Below are 12,666 nucleotides of genomic sequence, written 5' to 3'. Positions count from 1 at the left end.
CGCCCACTCCTGCCGCCCACTCCTGCCGCCCACTCCTGCATGCAGGGATGATAGGCACTCACCAGCACGCCTGGTTTATGCAGGGATGATAGGCATTCACCAGCATGCCTAGTTTATGCAGTGCTCAGAATCAAACGCAGGCCCTTACACATGCTAACAAGCACTCTGCTGACTGAGCTACATCCTCTCTCCTAGAAAATACATTTCTGAATATGTATTTTTCTCAAAACTAAGACAAATGCTGACTAAATGTGCATGCTCAAGAGGGAAAAGGTTCTATTTACATTTTGCTCTATAGCATAACTCTCAACATTTTTCCCTGACATTTCATACACAGTAAGACTCTTAACCTTTTCTTATTCCGGTCAGCTACCTACAGTTGATCACACTGGAGCATTTGACTGAACACTGTACATACTGGGCATATCTAGCGGTGTCTTGTCTTTGCTCTGTTACAGTATGAGGGCCACTCTTCTCCCCTTTATTGCCACCTATGTTTTCCCCCTTTACCTCTATAGAATGACGGCAACATTCACGAAACAGTCGGTAACTGTACAAATACTGTGGGTGACTCTTTTCACAGATAAAGTTATGGCACAGCAGCTCAAAACATGGGTTCCTAAATTGAGGTGCTGAAGTTCAGAACAAAGTGTGAAAGGCAGTTTATCAGTGTTGCCTTTTAAACGTGTAAAGTCCAAGGCAAGCAGGACACATAGAACATGCAACAGAGTTCTCACCTCTAATTCCCAACTGGAGACATTTCAAAGGATAACTAAACCATTTCCACCCACGAATTTCCTCCGACCACTCTCGATATGCTATAAATCATTTCCACGTTTCCATCTTATTGTTCTAACGGGCGGTCTGATTCTGTCCACTTATGGCGAACACTGACCTTTGCATTTTTAAAGCAAGGTCCGCATTGTATTCTCTACTTAAATCTCACTGAAAAGATTTTGGCCCTTGATGACATTTAGAGAGATTCTCAAAACCTCTGAGTGGTGCGGAGTTCCACTGCAGGTCTTTGGTCAGGGGTATCCTCACCTGGAAAGTGGTCTGTGAACATTACCAAGACTACATAAAGTATGTTTAGTCAACGAAGCCCTAGTGGCTGTTGCTAGGATGTGTAAGGCCAAATCCAATCTTTCCATTCCCATCCTGTCATCTCTCTCCCAGTTACAGGCTCCTTGACCCAAACCAAGCCCCAAATCACTCCCACAAGTACAAAGTCCCAGGTTCAATTCCTAGTATAGAAAATAAATAAATGAATAAATAAATAAATAAATAAATTTTAAAATAAAAAAATGTCAGAGTCTCTGTGTCGACCCTCTACCTGAGATCTTTGAAAGCCAAGATCCAGCTCTAGCTTCCTTGTGGCTCACAGGATCCTTGTGCCCCGTCACCCTCTCAGGCCTCTCTCACCACACTATACACCCTCAGCCAAAACACTGGTTCTACAGGCCCACCTATGTTCACCTCACCAAGCTCTGAATCTCCTCCCATTTTCTCATTTTGGACCTAGGCCCATACTACTCATCTGGTATCTGTACCACCAAAACCAACGCTCTTTCTGCTTTAGTGACCAACTTGTCCTCCACGACACCTTGAGTATCACCTCACTTAGGAGCCCTTCCTTCATCCTTCTTCATGAACCTCTGAAGTCCCCTGTGGCAGGCTAGCTGCTCCCCAGAAGAGAACCACTGCTACCACCAGACAGGTTAGCCTTCAAGCCCCCAAATCACCTGCTCTGTTACAGCCCTCCTCATGCCCAGAAGATGCCTGCCGTGAGGTAAGTACACAGACATATGGCGGCTATATAATATAACGGTTTAGTTCCTTACTAATAGAATCTGTCATAAGAGCACACATGCTGTTTTTGCTCCAAGGTTGACATTGCAGACAATGTCATTTATTTGATTGAAAGTTATTAATTGAAAGTCTGCACTCATGAACAAATATCTGTGTATGAGTATGTATGTATATGTGCACGTGCATGTGTATATGTATGTGTCTTACATGATACACTTGAAATAAGTTGGCCTAAGGGATGAGAAACAGAGGTCCCAAGTAGGACAATCAATGGCAAATGCACAAAGGAAACCCAGGCCAGTGTTACCTTTCTGTAGCTAAAAGAATCTGCTTGAAGTTATTCCAAGCAACTATTCATGTCGGGAATTCAAGGTGGGTCATCGGTGTATTTGAAGTCCGTATATGAAAATAACGGCTCCTTTTCATCCTTAACAAAAATGGCAAAGAATTCCCCTTGTGTGTCAGCCCCTGCTAACTGTTCCATGTCCCCAGGCATGATGAGCAGCCCCTGAAATCCTGCTGCCTTTGTGTCCACCCAGCAAACAAGAGGTGTCCTCATAGAGCCCACAAGAATGCAAAGCCTTCATCCCATTCACTACCCAACCTTCTGCTCCCCTAGGGAGAGGCTCAGGAACAAGCAGGAGGATATGCCAGATTGGGAAAGAAAGAATGGGTGGGTAGAGGGGAGCTTTACAACCTAAGGAGAGGAAAGCACACATCATCAGAAAAGATCAGAAACCATCTTCTGAAAGACACACATAAAAAAGAGTCAACAGCTTCTGTTCCAGCACACTATCCCTCGCTCTTCAAGGTCGTGGCAGTCAGCGGGAACTGGTCGGGAACCAGTTGGCAGGAAGGTAACATGCAAACCTACCTTCAACCAGGCTATGAACACCGTCGTGATAGGAGTGTGACGTCTGCTACTTCCACTGAGAAAACAACCAGGGGTCACAGGCCCAGCCTGACCTCACATCTTACAGAGATGCCCAGCTCTGCACCTCCAGGGAATAGGTTTCCACCCTCAGAGCAGCTCCAGGCAAAGAACCTTCAGTCACTGCCAGTGCAGAGGATGAACTCCCACCCTGACGACATCCACCGTGTCACAGTGAAGTTCACTGCAGAAGAACTTAGAGCAGCACAGCACAGCAAGGTTTAGTTTCTTATGAAACCCTGCTCTCTCTTGCTATAATTAGTCATGCCATTTTAGCAGAAATGTCTCTCCTAGTTTGCATAAGGATATGAGAGTATTCTTACAAAAGAGTCAAACTGCTGTTTGACTCATTCAAGCTCTTGTCTTCTGACCCACTACAAAGTTATCTTGAATTAATAGTTTGTTCTTCAAGCATTTGAGGGGAATGTACTTTGGTGCCTGAAGTTCATTCATACTCAAAACTGTGTAGCGGTGGAAAGTAGGAAGGCACACACACACACACACACACACACACACGCCTAGAGAGATAGCTCACCAGTTAAAGTGCTTCTCATGTAAGAGTGAAGACTGGCATTCATATCCCCAGAAATCCACATAAATTCCAAGTAGTCATAGATGCCTGCCTGTGATTCTGGCCAGAGAAGTCAGAGCCAGGGATCCCCAGAGGAAGGTGCCTAGTAAGACTAGCTATATCAGGGAGTTCTAGGTTTAACTCAGAAAACCCACTTCAATGAATAAGGTAGAGGAAAAATAGAGAATGATTTTTTACATCAACCTCTAACTTTTACCTACAAGCACACACATGTGCACCCACACAGATGTGTGCCTACATACATGCAAAAGCATGTATGCATGCACACACATACATGCACACACACACACACACACATACATATGCTGAAGAAATGGGAAGGAAGGAGTTAACAAACAAAGCCGCTGTTGAGAAGCATCTATGAATACTGTCACTGTTTGCCCATCTCCAAATGTACCCAAGACACAGCTTTTTATCCTATATTCATGCAGAGAAGCTGTAATCTCATCATTGACTTCCAGGAAAAGTAATCAGCTCTTTCCTGAAAGGGCTGGCTCCCTCACTCTCTCTCTCCTTCCCCTTCTCTCTCCTCTTTTTTAATTTTAGTGAGTGCCCATGAGGTGCCAGCCAGCAAGTACAGATTTCCTGGGCTCTGACCAAGATGAAGTCTCCCTGGCAAAGGCAGTACATGTTCAAGAGCAGAGGATAGACCGTGGAAGCAACAGATCTCGGAGGCAAGGGAAGAAGAGATAGATGCCCAAGGTCACAGTCCTGGGAATCAGGCAGTGAAGTGCCAGGGGAATTCAACAGGTAGATAAATGGAGCCAGCCCAGGAGAAGGGTGCCTGATTATACCTCAGTTAGCCAATGAAGTAGAGGCCTTGGGCTTTCCTCACTGAGACAAAGTGACTAGAAATCTCCCAAGCCTCAACCCTGCTTCCATGACAACCCAGCCTCTCGTGCTGCTTTGGCATTGATGCTGTGGCCCTTAGTTATCTTATTTTGCATTTGTAGGGACAGTCACTCCTCCTACTGTGTCCAGTAATAATTAAGTAGCCTTGAGAGTCAGGGTCTAAATCTGGCTGTTTGAGCTCTACTGTTCCTTGAGTTCATCTAATAAATAGTTAATGAAGATCTACTGTGTGGAAACCTTCCCCTAGGCCCAGGGATTCTGTGATCACCACACCATGGAAGGTAGCTCTGGATGGTCTCACACTGCACATGTGATGGCCTACCACAAAAGTAATGCAAGTCACTCATAATGCATGCCTAGGAGGAGGAGGAAGCAGCCATAGGAACATTAACAGTCCACACTACAGATGTCAAGACCCAAGAAGCTATCTAATATAACAGGTATCTATTAAAGGGTATATAAATAAGGCAATTGGTCAACTACAAGACTCATGCCATCCTGCTCCTGGGAGAGTGTACAGCTATCATGTTAGAGAAGTGTCTTCACCATAAAGACACGGCAGGCCACATAAACCTGAACTCTTGAGCTTTTAGGAAAATTTTTCCTTTTTTTCCATGAATTCGTAAGTGGGATCCAGCTAAATTTTACTTAAGAGGAAAAACACATATGGAAGTGAAAAAAACACTGGAACCTCTAAGCAGAAAACAAATTCTTGTACAGATTGAAAAAGGGGGAGGAGAGGCAGAGACCAAGATGTGGAAAGTCCGAGTAGCCCCTTCCCACGAAAGCTCTAGAATGTCTAAGGGGTGAGAGCCAGAAGGAAGTCCACTGACTGGCTCTGAAGCACTGCTGAAGCTGTTGGTCAGTGTGACAGGGAGGGAGGCTCTAAACCTCTAACTGTGCTCTTTAACATGAGGAAGGCAGCACTAGAGCAAGATCACATCAGACGAGGTCATCAAGGCTCCGTACTTGGTTCTGATGATGAGCAGGATCCCCCACCCTCCAGCTCTGAATCATGATGCACAGCTCATCAGTAATTCTCTACATTACTCATCCCTTACTTCCTGGCTAATGTGAGACCATCGATAGAGGCTAATGCTAACCTTCAGGAAGCGTTTGCTTTGTTCTCGGAAGATTACAGTCTACCAGAAAACCATGACCTACAGTCACCCAATCACATTCTTATCTCTCTCTCCTGAGGTCAGCTGGATCCCCAGCTTCTCCTCTGCCTCCATTCCCGCTAACCCTGGACATCACATACCAAAACCTTGACATCCAATCCCCAGTCTTTAACCCATGAAATCAAACTCCAGGTCTTCAATCTGGGGCTAAGCTGCTTACTCAAGCTTATTTGAACATACTTTTCCAATATGATTTCTGCTGTGGTTCTTTATCCTGTCCAGCTGAAGGTAAGCCTAAAAGTCAACGTGATACTCTTGAATTCCAATCCCTCTACTTACTAGTTCTGTGATCTTGGCCAAGTTCTTTAATGTCTCGGAGCTTTAATGCTGCCACCTGCAAAATAAGTAGGAAAGTGTCTGCTCTGAGGAACGCTTAAGAAAATACACATCAAAGAGGATTATGTTTGGCCTTGTAGATAATGTAGTTCTTTGTTTCATTCACCAAGATTCTATAGGAGGCAGGTGTGGTGGCACTGGGCACTTAGGAGACAGAGACAAGTTATCAAGGATTCAAGGCCAGACCCTAGCTCAGAACTAAGCATGGTAGGGAAAGGCAGGGTAAGCTGCTACTATGAAGGAGAAAGACCATCAAGGCTGAGATCCTTCCAGGCTCCAGCTCTGTTAGTAGTTATATTCCACTGCTTTGTTTTGCCTTGTTGAGCTAAAACTTAAACACAGGACTAGCACACCTCAGCTTTGCTATGCTGAAGACACTTTCATTGCTATAGTTAGTACTGCCTATCCAGGTATTATACCTGCATTCCCAGCAGCAAGAGCAAAGTGTCAAAAGCTATTGGAGTGCACCGGCCAAGCATGCCCACTTTTTTAAAGCTTTCTGGAAAACCCCCACCCAATAATTTCTACCTCCATCATTACCAGACCTCTGTCTCATGACTTCTCTATGATGCCAGGGAGTCTGGGAAGATAAGATAGGTATATCCTCATGTCAAAATAGAATTACTTTAGTTTAAAGAGTGGGTGGAGATGAAGATTGGGTAGGCAACCAACCAGGTCTACTCTAATATCAAATTAGCTGGTTTACCAAGAGTGCTTTGCACCTGGGCCTCACACATAGTTACTTAAAAGTTACACTGCAGCCAGATGTGCTGACACACACGTATAATCCTAGCACTTAGGAAGCCGAAGAAGGAGAATTGCCAGGTTCCAGGCCAACCTGGGCTACAAAGTAAGGCTGTACCTCAAAAAAGAAAAGGTTAGACTATAGGAACTATTGCTAATAGGTGCTGCTGCTGTTCACCCCACTTGCTATCTGGCTAAATGGAGTAATTTGGTTATAGCCAAGTGTGCCCCTCACATTCCTGCAAAATTGTGGGAGCTACTTTTCTATTTCTGTGACACAACCTCATAAGCAAGGCAGCTTATAAAAGAAAGCATTTAATTTGGAGGCTCATGGTTCTGGAGAATCCATGATCACCAATGGCAGGGAGCATGGTAGCAGGCTGTCAGGTATGGTGCTGGAGAAGTAACTAGGAGGTTACATCCTGGTCCACAGGTTGGAAGCACATAGAGAGCTAACTAGAAATGGCTTTTCAGTTAAGGCTTTTGAAACCTCAACATACCCTACCCCAGTGACACACCTCCCTCAACAAGGCTACACTCCCTAACCCTTCCCAAGCAGTTTCACCAACTGTAGACTAAGTATTCAAATAGACAAGCCTATGGGGAGGAGGTTCTCGTTCAAACCACCACAACTATCTCCTGCTCTCGCTGTAGCTTTCTCCCTGTAAAATCTAAGAAAATGGCATTTCATCCAAGAATACTTCCCCCACCACCTACTTGTAACAGTAAGTTCCAAAATGCCAGGTCCACCACACTGGCCCACACCAGTGCATTAACAATTATGTCACAGAATACTGTCAGGTCCTAAAACTAAAATAGTACCCTGATAGTTAAAGTTATACATGTGTAAATGCACATGCTATAACCATCAGCCTTCTAGAGTCAAATACAGTATATTCCAAAATGCAAAGTTTAAACAGTGTGTGTGTGTGTGTGTGTGTGAGGGGGGAGGGAGAGAGAGAGAGAACACATAAAGATGAAGATAAGGTGGTGAAGAGTTCATCCTCTAAGCATGAAGAGAGGAGAGGGGCTAGGGAGATGGCTCAATGGCACAAGCTCATAAGCATGGGGACCAGATTACAGATTCCAAACACCCATTTAAAAGCTGGGGATGGACATGTGCCTTTACCCCCAGCACACACTATAGTGAGAGAGAACAGTAAGGAATACCTCTCTCAAAGGAATGATAGCATAGTACAACCAACATTCTCCTCCAGCCTCTGCATGGGCACACATTCATAGACACACACACACATACACGCCAAAAGAAAAAATGAGTGAAAAAATATAGAAATAAGTAATAATTGTTGCCAGGCATCATGATGGTGCACGCCTTTAATCCCAGCACTTGGGAGGCAGAGCCTGGCAGATCTCTGTGAGTTGAAGGGCAGCCTTGTCTACAATGTGAGTGCTAGAACAGGCCAGAACTACACAATGAGACCTTGTTTGAAAACAACCGAAGGAGGAAGAGGTGGAGGAGGAAGATTCTCGAACTTACACCATACTTTGACCCTACATGGAAGTATAGGTTACAGTTCATTGAGCTTACCCTCCTTCTGGCAGAATCTACCGCTGACATTGGGCTTTTCCAGGTAACTTCCTTTCCCTAGGAAAGAGTGTCAGTGGAAGTGACATTTGCTTGCATGGTTTGCCTGAATGCTTTACAGCATCCACCATAACATGGGCAGGCCACAGGAGCCCCAGAACACCTATGGAACACATTAGAACTCAACTTGTGGCTTACGGTCAGGATGCTCCCAGAAGCTGAGCCTGCAGACTTGAGTGTGAAAATGAATACCTGTTGCTACAGAGGAGGCCATTCGGCTTTGCTGCCAGAGTTGAGTGATACAATGTTATCATTTGCTACATGTTGGCATTTCTTATCTGTTCACTTACTTTGTCCCTTTTCTTCATCTGAAAAGAGAACACTGGCTACAACCAGTGATTTCCAGTTTGGACCCAACTGTCATAAACTTGCAAGAGCCACACTATTAATACTGGTGCTCTCCTACTTTCTGTTTTGTTTTTTTTTTTCCTATTATCTTATAAAATAAATAAACCTGAAATAAACTATCAAGGAGTTGTATAAATATTACTGAAACTGAACTGGTGGCTAGCAAGAGGTAAGCCATGTGACGGGCAGTGGTAACAGGTTGCCTGCTTTTTAAAAGCCAACAGATATTCTAGTAAAACAGGTAAGGCAGAGTCTGCAGAATCAACCTAACAAGAGAGGTGTACAGGCTTTGCACCGAGGTGAACTTGTGGACAGCAGGGCTCACCCCACTCATCCTCCAAAATACACAGAACTGAAGTCTGTGGTTCCTTACAACATCATAAAAGGGAGAGTGTGTGCCATACTATTTTAGAACAATTTAAAATGTAAGTATATTGAATCACTAGTGAAAAGGGATTTTTTTTTCTTTGCAAGTTAAAGAAAAATGAAAGTCTAATAATCCCTTAGGGTGCAGGAAACCAACTGACTGATGTTAAAAGCATTTATTCAACCTTAAATTAGAAATCAAAAAAAAATAGAAGATCATGAATTTTGTTTTATCTTCTTTTAAATCACCATCAAGTTTTAGAACTAATTAATGGACCAAAAACACCCTACTAGAAACACACAATACACAAAGTTGTTAAGTTTGCCTGTTGGCAGAAACAAGAGCCTTTGGATGCATAGGCAAGCAGGCAGCCAAAGGATCATCAGCAACACAGTGGACTCCTCAAAGGTGGGCTCCGGGCATGCTGGGGAGTACATGTTTCACACTAGACTTGTGCAGACCACACCATCAAAATCGTAATTGAAGGCCTTGGCAAGGTCATGGGCTCTGGGTCAAACAAAAGAGCTAACCCATCACGGTATGGACCGGCAGTAGACCTAACTCCTGTCAGACTCCACAATTAGAATTTAGGGGAAACAGCTGTACCTACCTCACATTGGCTCTGCTAAGTTTAGAACAAGGTAAGGAATGTGCATGAACAAGAACATCAGTGGCAGTAGTAGTAGTACCCCTTGACACACCTGGCATCTATGTCCTAACCAGTATGGTCCAGCTCACAATTTGTTCATACAAAACTGAAATCCACAGCATTATGCTCACATCCAGGTCCAGCTCCCATAAGGTGATGGGTCTCTGGACACAACGTATACTTTCCTAATGAATTCAAGGAGAAAGGTGCTAAAAATCAGGTTTTCATTAGTACAAAGTTAAGACCTGGTCCTTCATTCCTCATTTATCCAACCAAGAAAGTCTCACAAACCATATCTTCCTTCCCCCAAAACTGCCAAAAGGCTTTTATTACAGTTCAGAAGCAAACCAGCAAGATGCCTCTTATGAGTAGATAAAGTCCTCTTCCCCTCGCCACCTCCATCCTAACTGGCATCTTGCAAAGGAGAAGCAGGCAGCCCTCACTTCCGTGAGTTGAGCTAGACTGTCAAATCTAAAAGAATTCTTTCTATTCGTGTGAACACTAGTAAAGCACATTTCCCTGTTTCAGAAACATCTTATAAACCTACCAAATCTCATATAAGAGCCAAACTACATACTCAGAAACCGCGTGCCTTCACAAGGACAAGGGTAGGGTGACCATAGGAGACAGCGAGCCACACCCTTCCCTCAGATACCTCAACAGTGAGTGCATCTCTTATAAAGAAGGCTGCAATTCTGAAGGAAAGGTAGATCATTCCAACCTGCCGTCCCAGCAGCCCATGCCCGCTTGGCTCTTTACACAGATTCATTTCATGTTTAAGCCAATGACCGCAGCATCCACAGCTACAACTAGAGACGCACAGGGAAGACAGAAGAACACAGGTCTAACATACTTGTTTCTAAGCCCATTTTCTGGGAGTTGGCTTCCCGCTTCTCCGCTCCTCACAGCTGGATTCCTACCTGGTGGAAACCAATGGTTAAGTAAAACCACTGATTAAAGAGCCAACCAGGAAACTAACCATCACAAGTGGGAGCAGCCCTCCTCTCCCGAGCATTGATTGGCTCTTGGGGTTCCACCGGTCCTTTCTACCCACATAAGTGGCAGGTGCGGCTGTCAGTCACGAAGAGAACTGACAATTCACCGCTCAGGGAGTAAATTGTCTTTCATCCAGCAAAGGCAGGTAGCCGCCTAAAATCGATCTTCTCCTAACGGAGCGGACCCTCCCTCTGGCGAGGAGGAGAAAGACCCCTAACTACCAAATAAATTATGTAGGGCTGAATAGAGGAGAGTTTGCGGGTACTATTTGATTTTCACACACCAAAGGAGCCCTTATTCTTCACTGTCCTAAAAATGATCTTTCAAAGGCTCAGACAGTAATAATAATAATAATAATAATAATAATAATAATAATAATTTTTAAAGGTTCCTCCATGTAAGGACCCCTTGTGTAATTATGAGGTGGGGAGAGAAACGGTGGGAATGCTGTTTAATTTCACATTGTATCCTTTTTCATACACCACCTCCTACCCCTCCCCAGTAAATCATCTTCATTTCCCCAGGCATGATTTTTTTTCTTTTTATAACCTGCATCCCTCCCCCGCCCACCTTTCCCCTGGAGCCCACCCAGACAGCCAGGCTCACAACCCCGAGGCCGGGGGTCCTGTCTTCTCCACTTTATTCAGCTTGCGGTTCTTCGAGACCCCCGCCCTCGTGAGCATCCCACCCCTCCCAGCAAGAAGGCAGTCAGGCAAAAGGGAGGGGGGTCTGCAGGAAAAAAAAAAGACGAGGACAGTGAGGGTGGCTACGGGAGAGGGACTGCGGGAGGTGGCCCGGGGCGGGCCTGAGGAACTGTGCACTTGTTCCAATCCGGGGGTTTAGACAGCAAGGCAAATCCGCCCTTAGGCCGCCCCATCCCTTCCCCCGCCCGAGAGAGCCCCGAGGAAGGCGGCTGCGTCTCCCCTCGGCTCCCCCGACAACGCATTGCAGCTGCCCACGAGCGCCGGGGACCCGCACGAGGGAGCCGGGCCCCCAGCGTCGGCGTCTCACCTTAGCGATGCTCGCCCCGGCGCGGTCCCACATGGATTTTTACAACCTCGCGTGGCCGCGGCGCCGGGCGGTCGGGAGGAGCTGGAGCGATCAGGAGCGCGAGACGGCGGAGCGCGGGCAGCGCGGGGAGGTGGCGGGGAGGTGGCGGGGAGCGCGGCCAGCGCCGAGCGCCGGGGCCGGGCCGGGCGGGGCCGAGGGGGCGGCGCCCGCCGCAGTCCCGACACGCGCGCTCACGGCCGCTCGCCCAGGCCCTGACTCACATTCCCAGCATTCCCGAGGAGCCTGGAGGGGCCGCGGCTGGGACCTGGGCACCTCCGCGGGGGGCAGCAGAGAGTCGAGTGTGCGCCCGCTTCGCCGCTCCGCAGCGCCTCCTGGCATCCTCCTGCCCGGAGCACCTGACCTCCCAACCCTCCCCTAGAAGCCCCTCCAAAAGCTGCCAGACACTTCTGGGGAACACTTGCCTTTTAAGTTAACCTATAGAACTGGGGTGATGGTTCCTATGCCCTGGTACCATCCGTTTCTTTGCAGGTTCATAGAAGGATGACTCCACAAGACATCTACTTTATTGCCACCTCCTTCCTTGTCCCCCAAGGAAAAGGCAGATAGAAAAGTGAAAAAGAGCGGTGAAAGCTCCTGTTCATCATATGCATTAGACGTCTCGTCTGATTCCCAGTTAAGTTAGAAAAAAAAAAAAAAACGGGCGCTGAGTTCACGCAACCGCACACCGTTCCAGGTAAAGTGCCTGAGAAGATGGACAAGGTTTTCATAGGCAAAAGCTTCTACTCAACAAGGAGTCTTGAACCCCTGCTGCTGCCACTTGGCATTAGGGAGGGAAATGGAAACGTCAGAGGTAAGCAGTCAATTCCAGAACAGCAGCGATTTCCTTTATGCCCTGATGAGTGTGCTTCCAGCAACTTCAGTGGCCAGATAAGAATGCCTCCTGCTGGGAAGCTCACACAAATAAAGCAATAAAGCGGATCGGATCCAGCAGTTGGGTGAGCAGAGGGAAGAACAGTGACTGGGGACAAGCCTTCCTCCCACCCTGAAAGGGAGGAACTCATATGTTAACTGCTTAGAGAACAGGAGGATGCCTTCCTATGGCAGCCTAAGTGTCTCTGCCTTTTATAACTATGCTGTTTGAGGTTTTCCATAGCCTCCAGGAGCTGATATTCAGTGCCATTTCTCCTAACCCTGGTACTTGAAGGACAAAACCAAACTCTATCTGTTGTGTTCTGCCCCATACG

At 46.3% G+C, this 12,666-nt stretch overlaps 1 protein-coding gene across 19 annotated transcripts in view; it reads right to left on the bottom strand.

Moving 5' to 3' along the window:
- The window catches only part of Erc2 (ELKS/RAB6-interacting/CAST family member 2), an 865,869-nt gene extending 854,227 nt beyond the window's left edge, over window positions 1-11,642 (bottom strand). For 11 of the 19 annotated variants that reach the window (XR_004116280.1, XR_004116279.1, XR_004116282.1 and 8 more), the window contains exons 1-2: window positions 11,423-11,641; window positions 5,645-5,699 (exon numbers count right to left, since the gene is read on the bottom strand). The gene's annotated coding sequence lies outside the window, so the exon portion shown is untranslated. Of the gene's footprint in view, window positions 1-5,644; window positions 5,700-11,422 lie in introns of all 19 variants that reach the window. The other 8 variants (XR_004116281.1, XR_004116284.1, XM_031362077.1 and 5 more) reach the window with 3 other exon arrangements.
- Window positions 11,643-12,666: the final 1,024 nt, after the last annotated feature.

Source organism: Mastomys coucha, unplaced genomic scaffold (genome assembly GCF_008632895.1).
Source record: "Mastomys coucha isolate ucsf_1 unplaced genomic scaffold, UCSF_Mcou_1 pScaffold9, whole genome shotgun sequence".
NCBI lineage: Eukaryota > Metazoa > Chordata > Mammalia > Rodentia > Muridae > Mastomys > Mastomys coucha.
The sequence above is the reverse complement of the archived record's forward strand: the minus strand, read 5'-3'. Positions and strand labels throughout refer to the sequence as shown.